The following is a 27,793-nucleotide window of genomic DNA, read 5'->3' on the forward strand; positions in this document are numbered from 1 at the left end:
TATCACACAAATTTGTTAAGCAGTCATATTTTGACTATGCTTCAGTGAATATAAAATGTGAAAAAGTATGTCAGATAGGAAAAGAGGTTATCCTTGATTAGAGTTCTCGTGTTTTTTTTTGTTTGTTTTTGTTTTTTTTTGTTTTGTTTTGTTTTGTTTTTGTTTTTTGTATGAGTGCTTCTCCAAAATTTGTAGAACTTTGGGAAAGAGGCAAGACTGTGTTTGGAAAGCAAAGGTATAACTTTTTAAAGATGAAGCACAAAATCATCACATTTCCTTGCTAATAGTTTAGTCAGTAGAGTGTTCAACAATTCAATTTTACAAACACTTAAAATTAGCACAATGTTTGTTCACTTTATTAGCAAATGTTTAAGTCCTTATTAGTACCAGAACTTGTGTTAAGTGCTAGGGATTCAGGATTGATAGAACACATCTACTTTTTAAATTCAGTGGTACCAAAATTATGAAACCATGATGGAGGTAGTGAGAGAGAAAGAGATAGAGAGAGAGAATGAATGAATGAATGAATGAATGAATGAATGAATGAATGAATGAATGAGGTGGTTTACGAACACAGAGGAAAAAGCTGTTAATTCTGCTTGGTAGGACCATAAGAGTTCTAGAAAAAGTTCAAATTCGCACAAGTTCTTTGGTAAGATTTTGCAAGGTGGAATGTAGAAGTGTAATTCAGGCACAGAAAACAACAGGAGAAAAACATGGAGGCAATAAAAGAACAGATTTTTGCGTACTCCAATATAATTCCTAGGAAAATAAGTAGTTCAGTGTGACTAAACTATGCAGTACTGGGATAGAAGGAAGAGAGAATTTAAGATCAGATTTTTATGTAATCCTCTCCCCCTGAGTGTGGGCACGGGCTGAGACTTGCTTCTAACCAATAGGACATAGTAAAGATGATGGGATGTACGTGATTGTGTTACATAAAATTGTAATGTCCATCTTTCAGAAAGATTCTGTCTCTTGTTGGCTTTGAGGAAGCAAGTGTCCAGAAAAGTCCTGTGTAGCAAGGGACTGAGGCAACCCCTAGCTACAATCAATCAGAAACTGAGAATAGTATCCAGATAACAGCCCACAAGGAGTTCAGTGCTACCAACAGCCATATGAGCTTGGAAACAGATCTTACCCCAGTCAAGCTTCAGACGCAAGGAAGCCATCCAGCCTATGTCTTGACTAAAGCCTTGTGACCCTGAAACAGAAGACACAGCTAAGTCATCCTTGGACTCCTAACTCACAAAAGCAGTGATATAACAAATGTGTGCTGTGTTAAGGCATTAAGTTTGTGCTGACATTGTTGTGCAACTACAGATAGCTAATACAATGAAGAATTTGGAGCTTATCATAAAAGCAATGGCAAACCAGCCATTAAAGATTTTCAAGCAAGTAAGTCACTTGACATTTCTATTTTAGAAAAGAAAATCTTGGAAGCAATGTGGAGAATAAGAAGGAAGGGGGGGAAAAGAGTGTATAAAATACAATTGGAGATTACTGCAACAGTCTAGGTTAGAGGTGAACATGCACACTAAACTGGTAATATGAAAATTGAAAAGGAAATTATGAATTAGGGGTTATAGCCTCTATTTTGCTATAATGTGAGATATATGATCACAATCAACTTTGAGTACCCAAAAGCTATTTATGGATAAGAGGATAAGAGAGAAGCAACTCCAACTTTCAGAAGTCAGGGACTCAAGAGTTACAAATTCCTGCTGTTATTTCAAAACTAATGGTTTCTTTAGAGCTCTAAATTTAGAGCTATAAGTCCTATATCACTAATCAAATCCAGTATTTGGTAACATCAGTGAATTGTTGAAGAGTAAGGGCCCCCCTCCCTTTCCTTATCACTGCCAGTCTTAACTTTGGTACTATCCTATCGTGTTTATGCCTACCATTATGATCAGAAAAACACAAAGCTACTTAAAAAGGGCAGTGATAATCCAAATGATAATTTTTACCTTCCAAAGGAGCTGTTATTACATACCTGATTTGAATTCATTTATAAGCAACAGAGGTCTTTTAAGCCTAAATTGCACTTTCATATTATTTGTTTCTGTTTATTACATTCACATTAAGAAAGTCTACATTCATTGAACAAATACTTATCAAAACCTATTTTATGCCGGGCACTCTGATTAGGTACTGGGTATATACCAATAAATAAAAATTATTCAGTTTTCAAAGATAATTTTTGAACATTTCCTACACTATATATATATAAAACAATTTAGTGTAGGAGAGGAAAAACAACATAAACAAATAAATATATCTCAAATATAATGCTAATAAAGGGTTAGAATTATGAAGAAAAATAAAGCAGGGAGAAAAGATGGAGATAACCTGGGAGTGCTATTTTAGTCACAATGATTAGGAAATTTCTCTCTGTGGAGGTGATTTTGGAGCAGAGATTTGAAAGAAGTGAGAGAGTGAGTTATCAAATATATTTGAGAAGAAATTTGAGGGAAAGTTGAGAAAACTACCAGGCAGGAAGGGACAAGTACCAAGGTCTTTAGTTAGGAATCTGCTTGATTTATTTAAGGAGACTCTAGAGAGCTAGTGGAGCGAGCAAGGGGAAGAATCAAAGGAAGTGAGATTGAAGAAGGTAAACATGCCATATGACAGAAGACAATATTGTCCATAGTTTTAAAATACGGATTTTATTCTAAGTGTGATGGGAAACCAATGAAAGTTTAGAACATAAAAATGACCACTGTGATTATTGTGTGGATAATGAATTATAATGGCTCAGAATAAAAATAAGACAAGTTAGAAAACTGTTGCAGCAGTCAAAGTAAAAAGCAAAAAACAACAAAAACAATGGTGGCTAGTCAAAGATGATAGTGATGCAGGGAGTGTTAAGTAGTTGAGTATCAGATATACTTGGTAAAAACAAAAATAAATTAAAGATGATTCCAAGATTTTAATGTGAGCATCAGTTGAATAGCAGTGTCATTTAGTGCATTGAAAAAAAAAAAAAAAACACAAAGAAAGAGTTAAGTTTGATGGTGGTGAAGAGAAGGAATGAGAACCAAGTATTTTGTTTTTGATGTTCTCAGTTAGAAATATTGATTGTATCGTTGGATATATGAGTCTCAAATTCAAATTGACACCACAGATATAACATTTGACATCTTTAATATGGATGTGGTATTTAAAGACTTGGGACTAGATGAGATTATTAGCAAATAAGTTTACAAAGAAAGGGATCTAAAGACTGACAGAGAATACTCCAACTTTTAGAAGTTGGGAAAAAGATATAATGATCAGTGTTATGGGTTGAATTGTGTTCTCCCTGTCCTCCCCCCATCCTCCTGCAAAGAAAAGAAATGTTGAAGTCCTAGACCCGAGAAGTCCTAGACCCTAGACCTGTGAATGTGATCTCACTTGTAAATAAGATCTTCCAAGATGTAATCAACTTCCGATGAGACCATTAGAGTGGGCATGAAATGTGACTGGTGTCCCTACAGGAAGAGAAGCCAGAGACACAGTGAGAAGATAATACCATTTGAAGACATAGACACATGATGGGAGAATGCCATGTGATGATGGAGGCAGAAATTGAAGTACTGCAGCCAACAAACACTTGGTCAAGAAAAGCCACGGATTGCTGGCAAACCTCCAGAAGTGAGGAAGGAGTCTCCTTTCTGGGTTTCAGAGGGGACACAACTCTGCCGATACTTGGATTTTGGACTTCTAGCCTCCAGAAGTGTGAGACAGTAAATTCTTGTAGTTCTAAGTTACCCACTACTTTCTTAAGGCAGCCCCAGGAAAATAACATAGTTAAGGAGAAGAAATAATTAAGAAAATGTGGTATTCTGAAAGCTAACTAAGAAAATGTTTCAAGAAAGAGGGATTGATGTGTGAAATTTTGATGACAGAGCAAGTGAGATGAAGATTGAGAATTGACCTTTGAGAGTCCACCGTGAGCACTCAGCTGCACACGGCTCAGTGCACGTGAGGACCTTACTTGAATCTGGGGAAGGAACTACCTGAAAGGATAAGAGGGAAGAGTCTTTAGACTCCCAGTGTGACTGGAGAAGTGGTGTTCCCACTAGACAGAATGGAGAAACTTATGATTCATTGGGTATCAAATAGACTGCTCCGAAGGTTGTTACCTAACTAGTGCGGTAAAAAGAGTCCTAAACTAAATACTGTTGTTATTTATTATAAAGCTTTAAAGCAAGATTCATGTAACTTAACTGCATCCCAGAAAGAAACCCCCAAATATTTATAGAAATAGAAATACAAATAATAATAATAATAATGACAAAAATAATAAAACAATGCCTATCAAGGTGAAATTCACAAATATCTGGCATCCTTCCAAAATATTACCAGAAATGCAAAGAGGTAGCAATGTACATCCCATAACAAGGAGCCATGAGATAACATTTTTTGGGTGATGGATTTATTGTCATAATGATAGTGACTGTTCGGGTTTGCTAGGTGCATACATAGGTCAAAACTTATTAAATTGTACGCTTTATGTGGAATTGACTATATGTTAGCGATATTGCACAAAGCTATTATTTTTTTTAAAAATCTGATCTTCCTGCAGAAAAGTGAATGGGAAGTGAGGAAGTGGAAAGAGAAACTCTTTCGAGCTGTTGTTTTTCTGTAAAGGGTAATAGAAAGATTAGGAAGTGGTTGGAGGAAGACACAGGCTAAAAAGAAAAGTTTACGTGTTTCCTCTGTGTCAGAGAAATAACAGTATCGAAAAGCTAGAATTTGTTGGAGTCAGTGATCAAGTGGACATAAGAGATGAGAATGAACAGAATAACTAAGACAGTATAATATAAAATTAGAAACAGAAAGATTAGAAACCCAAATCTTTACTGTTGTGGCCTTAACTTGCACAGTGATCCTGTACAAACTACTTATATGCAATGATTGTCAATTTCTTCATCTGTAAATTGAGCGTAATAGCAATATCCACTTTGCAGTGTATTGAGAATGTTGAGATTGTATGTATGTAATGGAGACAGCCAGAGAGCCCCAAGGAGGCTTAAAACCTAATTAACACTTTGCCTTTGCTTCCTCTGGGTTGTGTAGACAATGAAAAAGATATCCTTTGCAGTAATTCAGCAAGCTTGTCTTACATAAACATAAGGCTAACAGTTTACCAACTTTGTAATAGTTTTATGTTCTTTCACATCTATTTTACTTTGTTAATTGCATCCAAATCAACAATCTTAGTTAGAAAAGTATTTTTATGATACTGTTTGGGGGAAAGTTAGAGAAGAGAAAAATATATTTTTTGATCTTTCAAAAGAACATACACCAACTAGATGACATTTTAGAAAAGGGAAAAGTATGGACATAGCAAAACCATCCACGGTCGGCAAGGGTTGAGGGGCGAAAGGGACGAATAGGTGGAACACCAAGCATTTTTAGGGCAGTGAAGTTACTCTGTATGATATGGTAGGAAAGGTAAACTTTTATCTCTACACTCAGGGTTTTTCAGCTAGGCCTGAGAATTAGATTGACATAAAACAGATTTACAGAAGAAAAGTATACAACTTTATATAAGTTTTACACGGCACAGGAGTCCTCCTAAGGAATGAACACCCGAGGAAATGGCAAAATCCACATGCTTTTATATGAGGTTGAAGAAAGAGAGACAATTGAGGAATAGTAACTAAACTATCCACGGAGGCTAAAGGAAGATAGGAATCATTTTAAAAAGATCTGTTTGTACAAAATTATCTTGGCTTTGACTCCCCGTTGAACAGTGTTTCTTTTCTCCTGGAAAAGGGAAGCCATCTTTCATTTGGGAATTTATATCTCTTGTTTTCAAGAAGAAAATGTAAATTGGAATTCCCAGCTTACATATGCTGTTTTTCAAGTGTCTAGCTTAAAATAATCCTTATGCCAAAGTGACATATTTTGGGATGGCATATTCTGCCACCCGTCAATACTACAATAACAGATACAAGTCGTTGTACATTTGTCCAAACCCATAGAATGTACAACACCAAGAATGAACCCTAATATAAACTATGCACTCTGAATGATAATGATGTGTAAGTGTAGGTTCATCAGTTGCAACCCATATACTACTTTGGTGGGGATGTTGATAATGGGAGATGCTATACATGTGTGCACTTAAGGGCTTTATCGGAAATCTGTACTGTCCTTTCAATTTTACTGTGAACTCAAAGCTGCTCTAAAAAATAAAGTCTATTATTTTAAAAATATAGAATAACTTATTAGCTCCATCTGCGATTCTGTGTCCAGCCTTACCGGAGCCACTTTTATCTCTCATCCACATACATTGTTCAATGCAATTCAATGTCTCCTAAAACCAAACTCGTTTAGGTCTCAATGCTTCAGAAGAATATTTACATCCTTCATTTCTCCTGGGTCAATCCCTCTCTTTGCACTCACTCCATGCCTTCATGTCTCTCCACTTGGCCAATAATCAGTTTACTTTAATGAGGCCCATCAAATGTCTACTAATTCTTCCAAATGTCTCTTATTTTATGAAACACTTTGTAAATAATCTTCCCATTGCACCATCATCTCCCACCCCATACTCTGCTCACACTAGTGACAAAATCTGCATGTCTCCTGGTCTCATCGGCCAGACTAGTATGACACATTTACAAAAATAAACAAAATTCTGGCCCACCTCTCACCCATTGTCCCTTTTCTTATTTTAATATCTTGGAGTCTTCTCCTTTCTAAGGGTCTCCCACTTGAGAAAATGAAAATCAGAATGGTTAGCAATGGAAGTCTGGTGTCGTTGAGGAAGAAACTTCAACAATGTCCCAAACATGACACTGACAAGGCCAACAAAAACAAGTCATGTTCTAGTAGGACATGGGCAACATGACAATGAAGTTTCCCCTGAGTGACTGCGCTTCCTTACTAATAGCAACCGCACCTGGTTTAGCTCATTTCACCTCCTGGCAGAGATTATTACCCAGGTGCCAGATTCCCAAGCTGCCTCCTACTCTTGACACTATACCCAGAGCTGGCTCCACATCCCTAAGCTCTCCTTACATCGTTCTGCACAGCCCACGCCTTTTTAAAATCCCTCCATACTCCACTCCTTTCACTGATAGTGTTCTCTTCTATTTTGTTTTCCCTTGCTGCAGCAAGTTAAATGCCCTACCTTTTCTTTCCTTTCTTTCTTTCTTGTGCATTCCTTATGGTCTCTGGTTGGTGTACCAGAATCCCTGTGAATCCCCTGAAGGTGGCAGGAGAGCAACATTTGCTGGAAGCAGAGGTGTTTGTTCTCACATTTGACCTGTGCTGCTCCAGCCCTCCAACCGTTCCCCTGGGCTGCCCGCCCTGCCCCCCTGGCACCCTGTGGTTTCCATTGCTGCTCTCTTTCTCTAGTCATTTCTGTGTATTTATTTTTTCACCCTCGGAGATCAGCAGAAGAGCATCTTCTACAACCTAAGGCGAGTTCTTTTTGGCAGGCTGTGCAGCAGCCCTTTTGAGGTGCTAGTGACTCAATACCTCCTCTATTCCAAAGCTTTCCCCTTCTCAAAAGGCAATCCAGAAGTGGGAGACGCTGTAATGCATCCAGAAGGCCAGGCACAGCATCCTATTTACACTGGGTTGCTCCCTCTGACTGGGAAGCCTGACTCCTCAGTGTGCTCTGTAGGATGCACTTGGCTTTCACTTGTCGTGATTTCTGTCAGGGACCCTCTTGTCATCCCATCCACTCTGGTCCCTTTGTGGCAATTAAATTTGCACATATTAGAAATTTACCAAATTTAGTGTCTGCCCTTTGGAGATCACTGGTCTTTGGTAAATTAAGGGACATGATTGGGTATATCTTACAGGCCCCAAACATCCCAGGAGGTCAAAGAAATTTCTTGAATATTTGGTTAGAATGCTCATCTGCCCAGCACACAGAAAAACTTTCACGCTTGCTCATTTGGTCTTGCTCATTACTGCGCGAATAGCCCCTAGAACAGAGGTCAACATAGAAGGGGCTGTTGTTTGGAGTGCCATGAAGCTATTTATAAAAAGCACATAAGACAGAAAACCTAGCTTTCTAATAGGTGTGCTACATATACTAGGCAATTAAAATGTTATTTCATCTTACATCTTTTTAGATGCTGAAATTGGTTAAATTCTTAATATTCTATTTGACTAAAATATTAAAGTGTGACCCTGGCAACGATATGACTTTGGTTATAAAATGTCTTTAAAGATGTGTCTACTTCCCCACGGAAGTTCGCCACAAACAAACAAACAAACAAAAAAAGTCAATTCTGTCCAACAGACAGAATTATTCACACAACGTGAATGACTGATCTGGGACATGGACAATAGTGACAGGTTCCTTTCACAGTACCTCTGGATTCTTAAGTGACATCAATAGTTTAAAGGAGTTGATCCTTTAAACTTAACTACAAAAGAATTCAAATGTGCATCTTCAATAAACATTTGTTAAAGGAACGAAAGGTATTGAAGGATGGTTCCCCACATAACCTATTTGGTGGACGCCAAAGCAATAAATTATAAACCTGATAAAGTATTTTACCAACAAATATATTGTTTAACCTAATGTCATATTATAATCTATATATGTTTCAAACAGACACGGTTGGTTCTTAATGTGTTAGCTTATTTATTATTCAGAAGTCCTGGAGGTGAGCACTATTATTATCCTCATTTAAAGATGAGGCAGCTAAGGCAAAAACTGAACAACTTTTTCCAGGTCAGATGGCTGGTAAGTATAGTAGTTTGGCTCTAACATGCATGTATTTAATCACAACCTTGTTTCCACTCTTTTTATTCTGTGCATGAGAAATAATGTAAAGATGCCCCAGAGGTAAGCCCATAACAGAAGACCTTAACCCTAAAGAAGAAAGGAAAGAGATGGTTGTATTAAGTATTTTTAATGATTTGAAGCATTTTTAGAATACAACTCATCTCTTACTTCAATAGCCTCTGTCATTGCACCTATTTTAGCTTACTTGTAAACAACTGTATTTTTTTTCATTGTAAAATCCTCAACTAGATAGATTTAGTATTTTTCTCAATCTTTATAAGAAACCTGGATGAATAAAGCAGTAGACTCTTTCAAATAAGCACCTACCTGAGGTGGGAGCAGTTTAAACTATCCTTTGGAACGTGTACAATTTAAATAAAGTGCTTTCTGATATTATCCATGGAATAATTTAATTTATATATTAGTGGACTTAATTTAGGGTTGCCATGGCATTTATAAAAAAAATCTGACGTATCCTTAGTTGTGAAAACAATGTCAATAAAAACACCAAACTGCCACGCACACACAAAAAATCAACCTTCTACTAAACATGCAAATAAATCCTTCAAAGAGTCTCTGTATCTTTAAGTTTTCATGAAATTGTAAGTGTCATAACTTTTGGGAGGAATTCAGTAGTCAACCTTCTGCATAGCATTAGTATGTTAGGACATCAAAGGGAAAATGGATAAATATCAGGCTTTATTTCCAACAGGAAAATTGTTGTACACAACTATTCATAATTCAAACATTATCAAAAATAATATTTAATAATTAAAGAAAAATGCTAGTCAAGGTACTACTGGTTTTCTCATGAATTATTTACCTTTGGGAAACATAAAGAACTAGACCATAAAAAATATGAAAATGAAAAAATCCTACCTCACAAAAGATTTTGTTTTGGTAATGTCTTAGTAGACCATGCGTTGCTAAAATACATAGACTCGTGTGTCAAAATAAGTCTTCATTATAATCTAAACAAAAGGAGTTTCAAGTATGTTGTATGAAATGGAAAACCTTTCCCTTCTTCTCTTCTAGGTTCTTTGGCTGGTGTAATAATTAAATTGACATAAATCAGATTAACAGGAAAAAAAGTTTTGTTTCATACATACGGTAGCCCATAAAAATATGAGACTCCCCAAAGTGACCAAAACAGACAGTTTTTATATATTTTACACAAGGAAACAATACGTTTGTGAAAAAATTGATGAAACAAAGTGGTTTGTGCTTAGGGTAGCAAAATAGTAAAGAGGTAATACCAGTTGTTTATGCAGCCTTCTCAGCCCTGAATTCCCTATCTCTGGCGAGAAGGATGCCTTTTATACTCATGATGTAGGGAGAGTACCTTCACGTGGAAGATTTATTTTTTGCTTTCCAGGGAACAGAAGAGGGCCAGAGTGTCCTTCTTGCACCAGCTGTTTCTTAAGTAAGTTTAATTCACAATAATCAATATGCCAAAGTGGCACATTTTGGGGTGTCATTTTTTTTTTTTTTTTATTTGCTCTTCTTCAGTGTTTTATGCCTCAGCATAATTAAAACATAGTCTTGGCATTCGAACTCATCATTGAGGTCAAACTCTAACTTGGGAAATTCATCCCAATGTTGTGAAGTGGAAATATAGCAATTTCTCACATAATTCAAAGCAATGCAACCACTTTCTCCTCTGCACTTCCGGAAAGTACTAAACAGCTAATAAATTCTGTTTCATATTGGGTCAATAATGGAACTGCAAATTAACCCTGGGCTCAGAATAAATTCTAGAAGGAACATTGACTCTACCTTACTTACAATGATTATAAAAACTAATTTTTATTTTTGAAACACCTTTATATAGCAGGTTTCCAAAAGTAAACCCAATTGGCAAGAGTTTTAAAATGGAGTTAAAAGCTGTAGAAACAATTGCATAAGATTAGGAGATATGTGACTTAAATTTCTAAACATCTCACTTATTTAACTTACCAGGCATACTCCAGATACACCACTTCCTCTGCTTTTTTTGAATGTCTAACCTTTTTATATCATCATTCCTGCTTCCTTCATTCCATTAACACATCACTAACTCTAGAATTTAACCTCAAATCCATCAAATCCATCCTTTGTTCTCCCCTCCCAAACTCATCAGACTATAACAGATATATACTATTAAAAACTTGATCTCTCTCTCTCTCTCTCTCTCTCTCTCTCTCTCTCTCTCTCTCAATCTCTCTCTAAGGAAACACTTAAAGCTACTCTTTCTGTAACCACCATCAAACATTTTGTCTTCCCTCCCCTAGCAGGGACTTACATAATAGGACATCGTATGAAAATATGAATATTTTATGAGTGTGCTTTTTCTTAACCAGGAAGTCTGGAAGGAGGAGAATGACATAACCTGTCACATTTTCTTTATGAGCACATCTTCCTGGTGGTCTATGGCTTCATGAAATAGACCTAGAGTCTCAAAGTTGCCCTTGAATCCTGGTCAAGAAAGCCACCAACATATATTCTTTCCTGTCACAGATTTCAATGATTTATAGTTTGTCAAACCAATGGCATTACTTTGAATTTGACTTGTGATTATTTCACAAGAAGATATATATTCCTGTACATGATAAACATAAGCACCTGACTTTGATTTGCATTCTTATATTTGAATTATTGAATAAATGCTTAAAATGGCTCTTGTTGAATCTTGACTATCTTCCCTCCTTCCTGCCCTCCTTCCTTCCTCCGCTTCTCTCCTTTCCCTTTCTCTCCACTCCTCTTCCCTCCCCCTTCCTTTCTTCCTTCACTTATTTATTTTTAAGTTATTTCTTTCAGATAATGATGACAAGAAGAAAAATGACCAGAGAGACGAGTTAGGAATGATCCTGAAACTTTGATATAAGAACAAAAACAAAAACAAGTACTCCCCCTCCAAACATCCATTTTTACTTATTTTATTTATTTATTTTTTTGAGAACCTCAGGGGAACTAGTTAAAATGGTTGCTAGGCAGCCTGTTCTTCATCTCACATTGGGTTAGAACTTTATTCATCTTACTGAGACACTATGGCAAAATTCTAAAATGACTAGCCTTTTGTTTCATAACCCCAATTTAATTAATAGCTAATATTTTAGGCATATGTATAGTAATTGATTGTATAGAAATATATTCTATGAGGTAGACATGTTTCCAGAATTCTACAACATTTTAGGCAACTTGTTTTGTTTTTAACCTCCATATTTACTGTCTTGGAGTTTACTTGGAAATTGTACACACCTATCTGCTCACAGAATATCTGGTCTATTTTATCATTCTACAAAAAAGAACTGTATTTTTTACCACTTCCCTTGAGACTGTACCTGAATCTACTAGCAATGAAATTGTCAAAGAAATTATATTAAGAGCTAGAAAGATTGAAAAATGGTATATTACACATTCACACAAATACGCACATATATACGCAATTGTGTATGAGCAGATATGCTCAGTCTTACAACAATGCATACATATATGACTTTCGCTATTTAATTCTAGCTATAATTATTAACTATAATAAAAATATCTTTCTTCTTTTTCTAGTTTAGAGATTTCTGTAGACTTTTTCATTTTGGAGATATGTGAAGTACTTTTAATATTCTTTTAGTTCTATATTGTGCTATTTATTTTTATTACTTTTCCCTTGAGTGTTTATTTTAGATATTCAGGTAAATGAAATACTCCATGTATAGTCTCCAGAAAAAAATGGGGAGCCAAAGGAGTGATACAGATCCGAATCTAAGTCATGCTACTGAAGGAATATCATATTTCTGGCCCAGGTTCTTCTACATCCTTGCCATTGGTCTCCTTTTGCTTCCCGACTCATTGTGAATTCATCTGTAACTCTCTGTCATCTTTCAGTCTTTCAGTTCTTACTGAGTTCCGAAGCTGGTACATTGATTCAATTTCATATTCCCAGACCAGTTTATTAATCTATAGTGAATGTATTGTCCCATTTATACCTGCCCCAACTTTTTGTTTCTTGGTCTTTTTCACTTTTACTTTGGTTGTTTTATTTTCTGACAATAGGGACAAGGTATTCCATTAGACTTTCAAAGAGACTTCAAAAACACTAAGAAAGATCATCCTAGAAAACAGTTAAGAACTTTGTAACAGCCCTAAGTGACTACAGGCACAGCTCCATTCTCTCCTGATGTCTTTTTCACACATTAGGATAAGGGAGAAGTTGTGGTCTGCTGCAAAGGGCAAGTCTCACAGGGGTAATCTCAGATTAAGAAATTTTATTTATTAGGTTGGTGTAAAAGTAATTGTGGTTTTTGCCTGTATTTTTAACCTTCTAAATCACAATTACTTTTGCACCAACTTAATAGTAAGAATTAATGTTATTTATAACATTAAAATGTTAATTGAATCCCTAATAACAAGAGATCTGATCAATTATTTCTAATCTTGAGTTAATTTCTCCCTTAATAATAGTAATAAAGATCTTGAAAATTCTGAATTCCTAAGTAATAAACTGCTTAATAGAGGGGTAGCCAGGGGATGTGGATGGTCTTAGCAGCACTAACATACTGTGTGAAAGTAAATGTTCCTCAGTTACCGTGCCTTGAAATGGGAATGTTAGGAGTTTCACTGCTTCGTTTGCAAGGATACAGTACAGGTAAATAGAATAACTGAAAAGCTAAAGTATGTATATGCGATTCATATATGTATAGATGTGTATGAACTTGCAAGCCCTGTAGGGAATAAGGAAAATATACACTGCAGCACTCCCTAAACAAATCTGTTGGCCAACATTCTGCTATTGAATATTCATATACAATATAATGTTTTCATTTAATATAAGGGAAGATTATATGAGCCTTCCCTACACAGAATATCCCTTTCCATTTTTTACCTATTCTCCATGGTGAATGAGAGTCTATAAATTAGGGTAGAGAAAAATGTATTTGTTTTGTAGTCAGGTGTATTAAAACTTTTATCTCTACACTGCAATTTATTAATCCTGGGTCCCTGGGAAATCAGCAAGTTTTTTTATGAATGACAGTGTTCTTTATATTTTTTGGAAGCCTACTATAAATTTATTTCCTAACATCAGTTTTATGCTTCTGCAAGTCCCTTACTTGATTTTTCTTTTATCCCACTTATAACTTCTTATGGTCTATCACATTGTCTTGAGCTTATTGATATTTTACTACTTCTTCTATGATCGTCTGTGAATACCATCAAAATGCTTATAATTTATTCCTGTAGAAGAGAGAAATTCTCTAGGATCTGCTGAACCTTCTGAAGATGATTTTTTTTTTTTTTCTTACCTGTATTTATAAGAACCTGATTCTTATATCACCATTCTCAAAGAAAAGTAAAACTACCTAGTAAAGATTCCAAAGCTCAAAGTTAAGGGCTATAATCCTCACAATTTCACTCCATTCAAGTGTTAACACTTTCCTTTTTTTTTTTTTTTTTTGCTTGTTTAACTCATAACTGTACTTTAAGAAAAACGTATCCATTTAATTTAAACACTTGTAAATTTAATTTTAACATTCTCTTGGTTTACAATAATTTCTTAAATGTTCCTGAAAATGAATCTAATTTTGCAGAATATTCAGAAATAACATTCATGTAAATGCTTCAGTTTATCTTGTAAAAAAAAAATCTGTGAAACAAATGAACAAAAACTTTTCCTTATGATTCTGGATAAGTTATCTTGGGAGTGAAGACAAAAAACAAAGACTTGGTAAATTTAAAAGTAAAGGAATTGAAAGGATAGCTGGCAGGTATGTCTTCCTCCCTCCTTTCCTCCGTCCCTCCCTCCCTTCCTTCCTTCTTTCCTTTCTTCTGTCTTTTCTTCCTGTTGGTCTAGTCCAGCGCTAGAAACCTGTGACAGGGTGATGGTTCAGCTTCAGAGCCTTTATGCCAGGGCCAGTCCACTGACCAAGAAAAAGAAACTTTCTTACCTGGGCCTTAATCTCTCTTTTCTCCCTATGTTTTTTTGTCCCCATTCACCTTGCCATCGATGGGATCTATAGCCTACTTCTTTTTATCAACAAAATAATTTCAAACACTACTTGTGCTACAAGGACAAGATGTAAGGAAAGGATCTCTTGGACTCTGGAGTTCCTAAAGTTTAGACTCTGAATAGAAAACTCTCTTGGAGTCATATGATAAATGGAATATGAATGGATGCAATTTCAGAATCACTTCTTTAAAAGAAAGCTGCTTGCTTTCAACTTCTTCATTCCTCTTTCCAAAGATGGGAATGGAAAATGGTTGAGCCAACTTTCACTATTGCAACAATACTGTGCATGATCTTGTAAAGCAGTCACTTCTCCACCCCAGGCCATGCCCCCACCTCTGTGCTATCACATAGAAGAAAATACAATTCTCTCTTGTTTGAACCGCTCTGATTTTAGGTCTCTTTGTAATAGTCAGCTTGGTCTATATTTTAACTAATGTGTTTTTCTCATCCTTTACACTTCCGTCAGCTTTATCTTTCTAAAGCCCAAGTTGTGTGTGTATTACTATTCTCCTCAAGGACATTCAAATTGTTTCCCTATTACCTGGAAAATAAAATCCAAACTCTAAGCTTGGAATTGAAAGTGCTACAACTTTTAGCTTCACCTTCTATGTTATGCCAAAAGCCTTTGTTGAGAAAGGAAAACTTTCCATGAATTCTTCAGTCATTAAATTCCTAATAATCACTGAAATTCTAATAATGCTGGACTGGATTCCACCTATTAGGGGAAATCCTTCCACAGTTCCTCAGAGTTAATTCACAATTCTTCTATTTACACAAAATTTGCTTTCTCCTTTTTCAGAGTATTTTATTCAGTCAAATATTATAATTTCTTTATGTCTATCTCTGCCATTAGAATATAAACTCCTTGAGGATATGCACTCTTCTATTTTTCTGTATCATTTTCATTTCTATCACCCATGGAAACTTGCATATTTCTCCATACATCAGAAGTAAAAAAAAAAAAAAAATGTTTATTGAATTGAATTAACTTGAAGTAGGTTAAACTCTCCAATTCCTTCCTGAATTAAAATGATTGTTGCTGGAAGCCAAGGTACTCACTGAGAAAGGTTATGAAGAGAAAGAGAGAGAGAGAGAGAGAGACAGAGAGACAGACAGAGAGAGAGAGAGAGAGAGAGAGAGAGAGAGAGAGAGAGAGAAAGAGAGAGTTATTTCATAAAACAGCACCAAAATTGGGGGTTTTAGTTTATTTACTTTAAGCAAGACATGATTTCCATTTTCTAAAGGAAAAAAAAATCTTGAATATATTATAATAAAATGATAAGACTTTCTAAACATCAAAGAATTATTGCAAAATAACTTAAGGTTGAATGAAATATAAAAGAATCAGAAACATATAAATTAAGTTTCCCTTGAGAGACACTGGGCTTAAAAAGAAAGAAAAAACATGTTTAAAATTATATAAGCTCACAACTCTGAGGAAAGATTTCAGAAAACAAAACACTAACATTTAAGAATATGGTGAAATTGAACTACAATGGCAAATTATCCAGACATTTTTACTCTCTACCCTCTTCCTTCAAATAGAGACTATTTCTTAAATGAGAAATGTTTTTTTAGAATCTTGGTTTAATTTAGTGGCCTCAGTTATCTACCTTCTCATTTCACTATGAAATGCTAAGGATAATTTTTACTTAACATGTGTTTACAATGTCATAATTGTATTTCCAAATAATATCTCAATTAATCTTGACAATAATCCACGTTTTCCAAATGTCAGGGTTTTACTTGACCCTCCAGTCCATGCTGTTTCATGTACGTCATGGCGCTTCATCATGACCTTGTTTATCTTGAAACTCCTTCTAATTCCACAGATTATGATAAGTAGTAAAAGGAACTTGTTATCTACTCTAAAAGTCTCACCATAGCTTTAGGAAAGAGAAATAGTATCTGACTCATTTCTGAATTTTGTAGTAACTCCAAATAAATTTTACTAAATTGTGATTAGCTGGCCAATGTATGATAACAGATTAATAAAATAAGTCAAGTGTTATGTGAACTATTTTAAGTACCTAATCTCAAGTTTCACAATAACCACATAAAGTAGCTAAGGTTATTCCCACTTTACAGATGCAGAAATGGAAACTCTGAAAGATTAAGCAAAAAGCCCATGGGAACACCACTAGCAGAGGTAGAAATTGAATCCATATCTATCTAGTTCAAAATCGTATACTCTTTACTGTGATTTTATATTACTTTTACTTTGAAAGCTATAAACCATTAATAATAAAATTATTATCACGAGAAGTTCCATGCATATCAAGGTGCCGTAGTATACCAAATTCAATTATCAAGAGAAATTATTATCCCTTAAAATATTTTTTTGTTTCTTCAGGTCAGTAATTTTGTAACATTAAAACCATATCAAACGGAAGTCCCAAAACTCCTATAGGTTTAAGTATTAGAATTGTGATAAAAATAAGCAGAAAATCCACCAACCTATTACTTAGTTTTACTTCTCATCCTGACAAATGGAAACCTTATCTACTATAGACAAGAAATCTCAGGCAATATTTAGCTACTTTATCTTGGTTAATCCATGTGATGGAGTGAGGTTTGTTAAGTAAGCAATAACACATGACATGATGCATGTTACACCATAATGAAGCCATGCTTGAGCTGTTTGGTGATGCATGAACATCCTACTCTATCGGATGCTGTCATTTTTTAACAGTGGGAGCTTTGGAATTAGCCCTCATATCTTGACACCCTCCACCACTGAGAATTAAGGGGATCAGACATAGGCTGAGAACACGTTTTTTTTCTTTTTCCAGTCCTCACTCTTTTATCAATTTTTAATATTTTGAGTTGGCAATATATTCATGTAGTACCAAAATAAAAATAGTACAAAAAATGTACAGTAAAATGTTTGGCTCTCACTCTCTGTCCTATATTTTCCACCTATGATCCCTCACACTACGGCTAGGTGATCATTTTTACTAGTTTCTTAGATTTATTCTTCAGAGGTTTCTATGCAAGTCAAAATATATATAAATCAAAATTCACATTTTCTCTTTTCCTTATATGACTGGCAGCATACTATCCACACTATTTTGTACTTTGCTTTTATACATAATCTATGTCTCTGAGGTCTTCACCAATATTTTGACATCTTCATAGTATTCCATTATTTAGGTAAGTCTACACTTACTTAACCAAATGTTTATACATGAGCTAGAAAATCATCTGTGTAAAGAGAGAAGCATATGTGAAAGAGAATATAATAACTACCAAACTTGGTTTCCTCTATTTTCTATCCCATTTGCCAGGGGGACTGGGGTCAGGTGCCAACTGCTTAGATCTGAATAAATAACAGATCAGAATATATGTGTGTGATCTCCAGTCAGCAAAAAACTCAAATGTGATTCTTAATTCTCTCTCTCACTATGCAGTGAACAAGAACGCTGGAAGTTCCTGATGTTACAACTACAAACATGAGGACCTTCACTAGTCCACATATTGGGAAATTTAGCTGTAGAGCTCTCTGCCACATTGCAATGGGCACATATTGCTTTTTTTTAGACTGGTGTGATTTTGCACTTATTTTGATACTGTATAGAATCACACATCTCAAACTAGAGGAATCTTTGACACTGTTTAGTAGCCAAGGAGTTCTTAGGTCTCTGTGTGGAAATTTTGATTGTATTAATATATGTAGTTTTACTTTTGTCTTGTTTCGTTTTCCTGGAGAGTCATTAGTGATCATTCAATTGGTATAAGATGTCTAGAACCTCAAATAAGTTTATCATTATCAATCTGACCTAATCCCTCATTTTACAGACAATAAAAATGAGTACCAATGGGATTGGGGTGTTGCTTTAGAAGCTCCTCTCAGTTCTGACTATGCCCCATCATGGCCCAGCCTAGGATATTCCAATGGCACTAAACATATAGCCCTGAATGGACCCAGCTGTTGTTTTCTAACTTCATCAACATATATACCCTTTTAGTAGCTGTGGACAGCCTCACACCCACTCTACCTCATGTACTTGACCATGTATAACTTGTTCAAAGTCTTCTTTATCTCATCTCTTCAAGCACTCAAGCCAAAAATTTAGAATGTAACCTTGAACTCTCATTTCACCCACCTCTTCCCCCCACCAAAAAACAAAACAAACAAACAAAAAAACAAAACAAAACAAAAAACATTCCTAATGCATCCAAACCACCTCAAAATCCTATCAAGCCTGACTTCAAAATACATCGTCAAACTAACTATTTAGCACCACCCGCATCACTGCCTTCACAAAGCAAATGTCTTTTGGATGATGCTGACAGCCTCTTTGCTGCTCTCTCCGCTTCCATTCATGGACACCCTCTGGACTTACTATGAGGAAAGCAGAATGTCCTTCTTAAAAGCAAATCAGAACCTCTTAATGGCTTCTTATCACACTTAGAAAAAAACTTATTTTTAACTGTAGCCTACAAGGCTCTCCCCAGTGGTCCAGGCTACACAACTGGCCTCATCTCCTGAAAAAGCTCCCCATGGACATATGCTTGGTGGAATATTTGTTGCCATTCACATGTCTGCTCAAAGGGCAGCTTCAGGAGAGGCCTTCCCTTACCACTTGGAGACACACTCCTTGCCTGTACCACATTCTATTCATTTACACTTCTTAAAATAGTCATTAACACTTAATTTTAAAAATCTTCTTATTTGTTTATACTCTGTCTTAGTCCATCTATAATGTAAGCTTCCTGAGGTTAAAGATCTTGTCTCTTTTGCTCAAAGCTGAATCACCAACTAGTATTCTAGTCCATTAGTGTGTAGTATTTTTTAATCAATCAATAAATGTCCGTTCTCCCACCATTATTTAAGATGTTGCTTTGCAGAGAATTCCCTTCATTATCTTCTATTTTCTGAGCACTAACTTTCTTTCAGGGTCCTAGGCTTCTCTGGTTCAACTACCTCATGCCTCTCCTCATCTATTCCTTTTTCTGGCTCTTCCAGCAGTTGCGGCTGCAAAATAGACTTTTTGTCTCTTGACAGGAGAGCCAGGTTTGTGTGGGAAAACACCCCACTCTAGGATTCCGAAGACTCAACCCACGTCTACCTTTGATTCTTATGTTAGTGTTGGACTATAACCTTAGGTAATTCATTTAACGTCTCTGAATCTCAGTTTTGTAATCTGTGAAATGAGTAAGATAAAAATGATGATAATGATGATATGCTCCCTCTTAAACTGCTCCCCCCACTGCACCTGGCTGTATTTCATTTAATTATACACAAATTGAAGGACATAATTCATGTTTATATACACCATAAAACAATGCCAATGTGAAGATTATTTTTTATTATAATGGTTGATATTATTGTTATTATTTATTGTATGAAACTATAGTTCACCTCCCTGATTCAATTGTCTGGGTGATTCCCATAAGCCCTAGTGATAGTGTCAGTAAGGAAACCTAGGAATGAGTCCTTTCAGCTTTACGGGATTTGTCCCAAGAACATTATAACTGTATTATGAGGCCTCCTGAAAAGTTAAAACACAATTGGTTGGTCTATACCCACATTTCATGTAAATCAGAGAGCTTCTTTTTCTACCATGGAAAATGTGATACCATTTAGCAAGGAGGCAATCTCATGGAGCCAAAACTTTAAGCTTTTCATCAATTTTCCACCAATTGGTGCTAGCAGATAACTTCACTCTGCGAGCTGTAGGAAACTTGCCTTTCTTCCTTTAATTGACCAGTGCCCAGAAAGAAATGAGTTGATTTTACTATAGTATATAAAATATTTTTCACCCAAGCCTATTATGTAATAACTCAACTTCACCTTAGTTACATATGTGGTATAAGTGTATATATCATGCTATATAACAAGCTGCAAAAGAACAACTCTTCAGAAGCATATTGTACAACTAAGCAATGAAAAGTTGTTAATGCACTCTGAATCACACACTGTATAAGAGCAGTAAATTGTTTCCTTGGTGGCTTTGACAACATTGCCTCTGAACATAATTGAATGTCATTCATTTATATCTTTGCAAATAAGTCCCAGTGACATTACACCTGGGAATGTGTATGCTTGGTTTTCTGTTTATGACAGAGGAGCCAGATATATGGCCGGTGGCCTCAGTTTGGCCCCAGAGCTGTTTCAAAGTCATCCTACCGGTTTTCAGCCAGTCTACCCCGTCACTGTGAATCAGCTCTGTCAGAAGCAGTGCTTCCCATCAATAAACAAGCAGAAGTGCAGCTTCCCCAACTGCCAACTCACAGGGCCTCACAGCTCTGAGATGGCAAGAGTCCTGATATAGGAGAATGCCATGTGCTATGTAAATGAAAGAAAAAGGGTAAGACAAGGAGAAGGAAAATGTTATAATGAAACCTCCCCTCCAAAAAAAAAAAAATTAAAAAAAGAGAAAAAAAACACCCTGCACATGGAAGTCAGGAAATGTGAATTTAATACGTACTCTATTCTAAAGGATTGATGTGATCATGGACAAATCTCTTTCACCCTGTTAGACTGAGTTTCCTTTTCTATAAAGTAAGACTTGAACTACTTTTTCTACTTTTTCTTTCCACCAAGAAATATTTTAATTTTATTTGTTAGATCTGATATTTTGAAAGATTTTGTCTGTTAAACAAACTGTATTTATTAATTTATTTTCCAATTATTATGAAATAAATATACAGCTGCCAATCAGAGAGTTTGACACACTGGATTGGTATAATCCCAGCAAAAAAAAGAAAAAGAAAGTCATCAGACTTTTTATACATAGAAAACCTTGGGATAGGAAAATACCTTAGAACTATAAATAATGCTTTATGGATTTTTTGTTCTCCCTGTGAACCTATTTTTCAGGTTTTTTCTTTCAACAAATATTCAACAAACACCATGCTAGGCACTGGCGATATTAGGTACTGAACAACAAAAACTGTTCTTGATAAATGTCCAAAGTGATAGAGAAACTAGCAAAGAAAAGTCAGATTCAGCAAATAATAGAAAATAGAATAATAGAGCTAACATTCAAATATAGGATCAAGGAAGGCCTATCCCTCAATAGTCTCATTAAAAGAAAACAAACAAAGGCAACAATAACAAAACCCTAGTTTTAAAGAATCACTTAATGGGAGGGGTCCTCTCTTCATATTGCTCACACAAAGTGTGCTATACAGAACCCAAGCCCTGGGAAACACTCTTTCAAAAATAGCTTCCCAGGCTTAATTTTGCTTGACAAACACAATATTTTCTATCTCACTCTTAAAGATTTATTATGCATATTAAAGTTTCTAAAAAGTCCCTAATGTAAAGAAACATATTTAACTTGGTTTGATATAGATTTTTCTCAAATGTTTGATCAAGAAATATACTTTTACAGAATAATTAAAAAATGAATCAAGGGTTAAGTCACTCTAAATATGGCTCTTTTTTTGTCTGTATGTGTGATAAGATCCTCTTATCAAATTTTCAGTATATAATACAGTATCCTTAACTATAGTCACCATGCTGTACATTAGATCTCCAGAATTTATTCATCTTGCATAACTGGCTCTGGTGTATTGGGAATATATTGTATTGGTCAAAAGGAGCAGATGGATGCAGGAAGACCTATTAGGAGATCATTACAGTAATCCAGAAAAGAGATAACAGAGTACAGACCAGAGTACTAGAGATGAAAAAGAAAAAAGGTGGTCAGACCAGAGTACTAGAGATGAAACTGACTGCTTGTTTGTATGCTAATGAGAATAAGTCAGTAGATATGGGGGCAAATGGTGCTGCAGAAGAGAAGGGGCAATTGCTGAAAAACATTGTTAGGTAAATAGGAGCTGCTGGAATTTAGAACACATGTGGAGACATGGCTTTAGGCTGTAGTACAGATAGTTCACCTCTGGAAACAAGACGAATAGCAGAGTGTAGGTTCACCTGTGGTAAGTGGGCAGATGTGGTGGTGGGAATCGATGATGTTCTCTTTCTTTAATTTCAATTTTCTTCATGAAATTGGAAGTACAGTCATCAGCGGAAAGTAAGGACAGGGAAAGAGGTATTGTAAGTATAAAGAAAAAGGAAAAAATGTGAAACTGAAATAGGAGAGTGGACAAATTAATGAAATAGGAAATAGTATGATTACCTGATTAACATTGAGATCCCATTTAGTTTGTGGTTATGAATTTAAATTGAGATAAGTAAGGATGGGTGTGTATTTTCCTCTTCTTATGTTTGGCTACAGACATTGTAGACACGGAAAATAGTGATCCGGATTTAAACAAGTGATGGTCTTGACAAACAAGTGAAAATATAAAAAGTCAAGCAGTTAATAGTGTATACCAGCAAGTGATTATAAAGATTTCTTGCAGAATTTAACTTGGGTAAGGAGGGTAATGAAAAGGTTAAAGAGACAAGGGACAGTGAAAAGTTGGTTGAATCCATTGACTGGACTTCCCAGAGGGATAAAGACAGAATTTTTGGTCTTTGGAACTTGAGAAAGTAAATTAGAAAGATGGTGGTCAGAGAGGGACATATACAATGACATTATGGAGGGGTTGTAGTTTTTGATAATGACACATGACAAAGCACCTAAGTCAGGTGGAGGTCAAGACCATTGGAAGATAGAATTCAAGGAGCAGAGAATTTAGGGTGCCAGAAGGATTATCTACCTGAAATATTGAAATTGCCAAAAATGACTGTATCAGAGAGAAGGGAACCAGGAGCTAAAAGCCAAGCAACCAATAGAATAGGTCTGGGAATGTAAGGATAACGATAACAATGAGGAATATTGGATGATATGAGATTCAAAAATAAGAAAGTTGGGGGAGGAGGAAAGATGAAATGATATGATAGGGGCAATGAGGAACAAAAAAAAAGTGCCTACTCCAACTCCAGGTACAGTAAAAGAAAGGTGGGAGTAAAATCATCCATCATCTGACAGGTTTACAGGGAAATGAGAGCCTTTCAGAGAGAGCCAAGTTTTCATTAGATAAAGAGAGCAAATTAAACAATAGAAAAGAGGTTGTAGATGTAAGAAATTATTCTAAGGATCAACTGTGAATTCCAGAGAACACAATGGAAGACTACCATAAGATGGAAAGTTATAAAAGGGCGTATGAATATGTGTGTACAGAGCATTATGGGGATTAGGGTTTGGGAAGAGAGAGGTGCATTGGAAATTATATCAGTATAAAAGATACGGGAAATTAATTCTGGTGAATTCAAAGCACATGATGGCAGCAGGTCTGTAAGTATGGGTTAGCAGGAAGGATGTGTATATGCTACTCTCTTGATCACAGCTGGTGGAAGCAAGAAAGTTTCCTGGGGATTTGCTCATTTATTGTTATTAACAAATATTCATTGAGCACCTACGACACAGCATGCATTGCCATTGGTGCTAAGGATTCAGCGCTGACCAAAGCACAGTTCTTACCTTATGAAACCTACATTCAAATACAAGCAACAGAGAGCAAATAAATAATTGGATAATAATATCAGTTACTAATAAGAACTACAAATTGAAATGAGCTAGAAGACTGGGATGAAGAGTCACAGAGGTGTAGTTGCATAGAGTATTTAGGGAAGACCTTTTTGAGAAAGTAATAGTTAACAAAGTACCTGAATGAAATCAAGTGAGTTTTCCAAATAACTGGAGGAAGAGAGTTCTAGACAAAATATAGAAAATATAAAGACCCTGAGAAATGAAAGCATTTTGTGTTAAAATGACAGCAAGAAGGGCAGCATGGCAGATTTACAATAAGAGGGAGGGGGAAGAATACAGGAAATTGCATGCAGTTGGATCATCCGCCAGGATCTTGATTCAAATGTATGAAATGTGTTTGTGTGTATATCTCTCTGTGTGTGTCTGTGTGTGTGTGTATGTGTGCGCGCGTATAAGACATACAAAAGATATATCCATTTCCAAAATGGTTTCATAGACTTTATATATCCTTCAATAATATTCCAATTTATTCTATCTTAATGTAGAAGATTGACCATTTTTACAACCCTTACCTAAACCAAATTAATACTGATCTTTATAAATATACACAGTATAAGGGGAGGTATTATCACAGATTTTTAAATAAGTATTTTAAATGTTCATTGGATACTATGTGTGTTTGATTTTTTTGCTCAATATTTTATTAGTTTTTTTTAAATTGTATTTACCTGTAGGAGGTCTAATTTGATGTAGGTATTAAATCCTTAACTATGCATGATATGTTGCAAATATACTCTTCTAGTCTATCACTCACATTATAGTTTTGTTCCTGTTGCCTTTAGTATATAAACACTTAAAGTGTATGTGTAATTAGTTGTGTTAATCTTCTCTTTCATAGTTTCTTAATTTTCTATATATTCAACAAAGCTTCTCCTAAAGAACATATGTATAAACATTCCATATTTTCTTTGCATGTGTTTATAATTTCTATCTAACTCATAATCCATCATTTCTTTCTTGTTATATCACATGTAAATTTTGTAACAACCTTCAAATTACTTTAGAAATGAGGTGTGGAAGTTCATAAATGGTGGCAACAAATCACTAGACATTACGTACAGTGTGTCAGGCACTGTTCTATGTTTTAATTGATTGAATGCTCTCTCTCTCTCTCTCTCTCTGTCTCTCTGTCTCTCTCTCTCTCTCTCTCTCTCTCTCTCTCTCTCTCTCTCTCTATATATATATATATATATATATATATATTTATATATGTATGTATGTATATATATATATATATATAGATATATCTATCTATCTATCTATCTATCTATCTATCTATCTATCTATCTATCTATACACACATACATATACAGTAACTTTCCCAAGGTCAAAACACTGGTTAATGTTATAGCCAGGATTCAAACCTAGAAACTCTGGCTTCAAAGTCACTGCTATATGCTACTCTCTAGCAAGCACTTAAATTATACCTTCAAAAGTCAGGGAGGTTATAATGTTGGAATTGAGATTTCAACAGAGTGTTGAGAAATTAATAGAATTTTGACAAAAGGAAGGGTAAAGAAGAACTGGTACAATAACATGGCACTGTAAGTTGGTGACATTTTCTAGTTTGCAGAAATGTTCATTGTCACAGGTATATCAGATACGTGGAATGAAGAGTGGGAGTTGAGATGAGAAAAGAAGATCTTTATTAAAGTATTTTGGTACCATGCTAAAGGTCAGGATATTTGTCTGAATGAGAAGATAACAGTTTGGCTGTTGTCGAAGTAGAGTACAGAAGTTAAGAGCGGCTTCCAATTCTGACTGTCAACATCTAGCTCTCTGAAATCGGGCAAGTTACCAAACTTATCTAACCCTTGCTAGACTCATCTCTTAAATGAAAACAAAAAATTAAAGGTGGTTTAAAAATTTAAATAAATAGCAAATGTTCAGTATTCAGCCCAAAGTCTGGCAAGTATTAGACATGCAATACTTTCAACTTTTATTATTACTAGTCAAAGTAACTTTGATGAGAGACAGTGGGGAATCCAATCAAAAAGATTGATGTAAGTGTCTTTTAAGTGGTAGCAGGCACAGGTTTGTAATCATACTGTTTGGATTCAGAGAATGAGAAAAGAAAAGCGATAAGGATGGCACTGATATTTAGGGTTTGGTGACTAGGTATTTGAAGATAAAACTGGGGTCAAAGGAAGAGAAGGACAGACTTCAGGACAAAGTGCTCAGTTTTTGTTGTTGTTATTTTTTTGTTGTTGTTTTCTGTTTTGTTTTGTTTTTTTGAAAAATTAAAGTTAGATGCCTGAACTCTATTTAGCTAGAAATATGTACTACATATGGGTATATATAGAAGTTTATCTGTATTCTGACCATCTCTATGTTAAGGAAAGATATAGTAAATCAATTTATAAAACATAGTATCTACTGGAAATTTCTATTAATCAGTATCTCCAGTAAAATAAAAATTATAAATTACCTAATGTTGACTTTGAGAAAATATAATGGCTTTAAGTGTCTTCTGAATCACCAATGATTAGATTATGTATAATATAATTTTATTGTTCAATTTATGTTATTGTATTCTAATTACATAAAAGTAGGAAATCCACAAATGCTACACATATGGAAACATACTAGTTCTGGGACAAACTCAATTTTAAATTTATGTATTTATTCTATAAGCTGTTTATTTAAAACAAATAAATAAAATCATCTATGGAGTTCGCCCATTGAATGTCAAGTATCCTTGCCCAGCGCACAGGCCATAATATACAGTGCTGGCAAAACAGGAAATGAAACTGAAGAGATGAGCAAGGTAGCATCACCAAGGAATATTAAAACAATGGATCTCCCCAAACAAAAGCACAATTGCTTTGTTTGACTCTAAAAAACTCTAGATGATTATGCAAAAGTGTCCTACTCTTGCACTATACTAGAACAAATTAAATTTATTATACTGTTATGTTTCCATTTGTATTATATTTGACTGCTGATACAATGTTTTCAGAATGCCAGATTAGGGTTTTCAAATTAGAGTTTAAAAACCTTTTTCCAACCTAAGAAATTAATTTTATGAGCAACTTAAGCATCTATACTCTAAACAGACACCTGCTTTCTTATGGTAAATATATGACTTTAGGATAATTTAAAAAGCCTTTTAAAAGTTTAAAAAATCAGAAATATCTACTAATAAAAATAGACAAGATGCTCAGGGGATTCAAAGTAGATTAAGATATCAAAATATAAATGCCATTTGAAAGGGATTCTGGTTTTAAATTTAGGATTTATCATCTTGACACTGATAAATCTTGCTGCAGGGTTCCTAAATCTGATGAGAACACCTGTTTGTGATGCCAAAATGCTGAATTAAAATGTAGTTTTGATATTTCAGTTATTAGATTAAAATCAGAACCCTTAAAACACAGTAATTTATGTAGGATTCTTTTCGTGGGGGTCTTTTAAAGCATAGATTGACTCAGTTTGATTCTGGAAAGTTTCTAAATTGAAGACTTTAAGTAAATGTGCTTTGGTCATACAATGCAATTGTATTCCATGTCAAATGGAGAAATCAAAAAGTAGAATATGACATCATGCTAAGACAAAAATGAGAAGATATAAAAATTCTTTTACATAAACCCTTAAATGGAAATACACATACAGGATAAA

This window comes from Rhinolophus sinicus, chromosome 14 (genome assembly GCF_057876585.1).
Source record: "Rhinolophus sinicus isolate RSI-liver-muscle chromosome 14, RSI-T2T, whole genome shotgun sequence".
Lineage (NCBI taxonomy): Eukaryota > Metazoa > Chordata > Mammalia > Chiroptera > Rhinolophidae > Rhinolophus > Rhinolophus sinicus.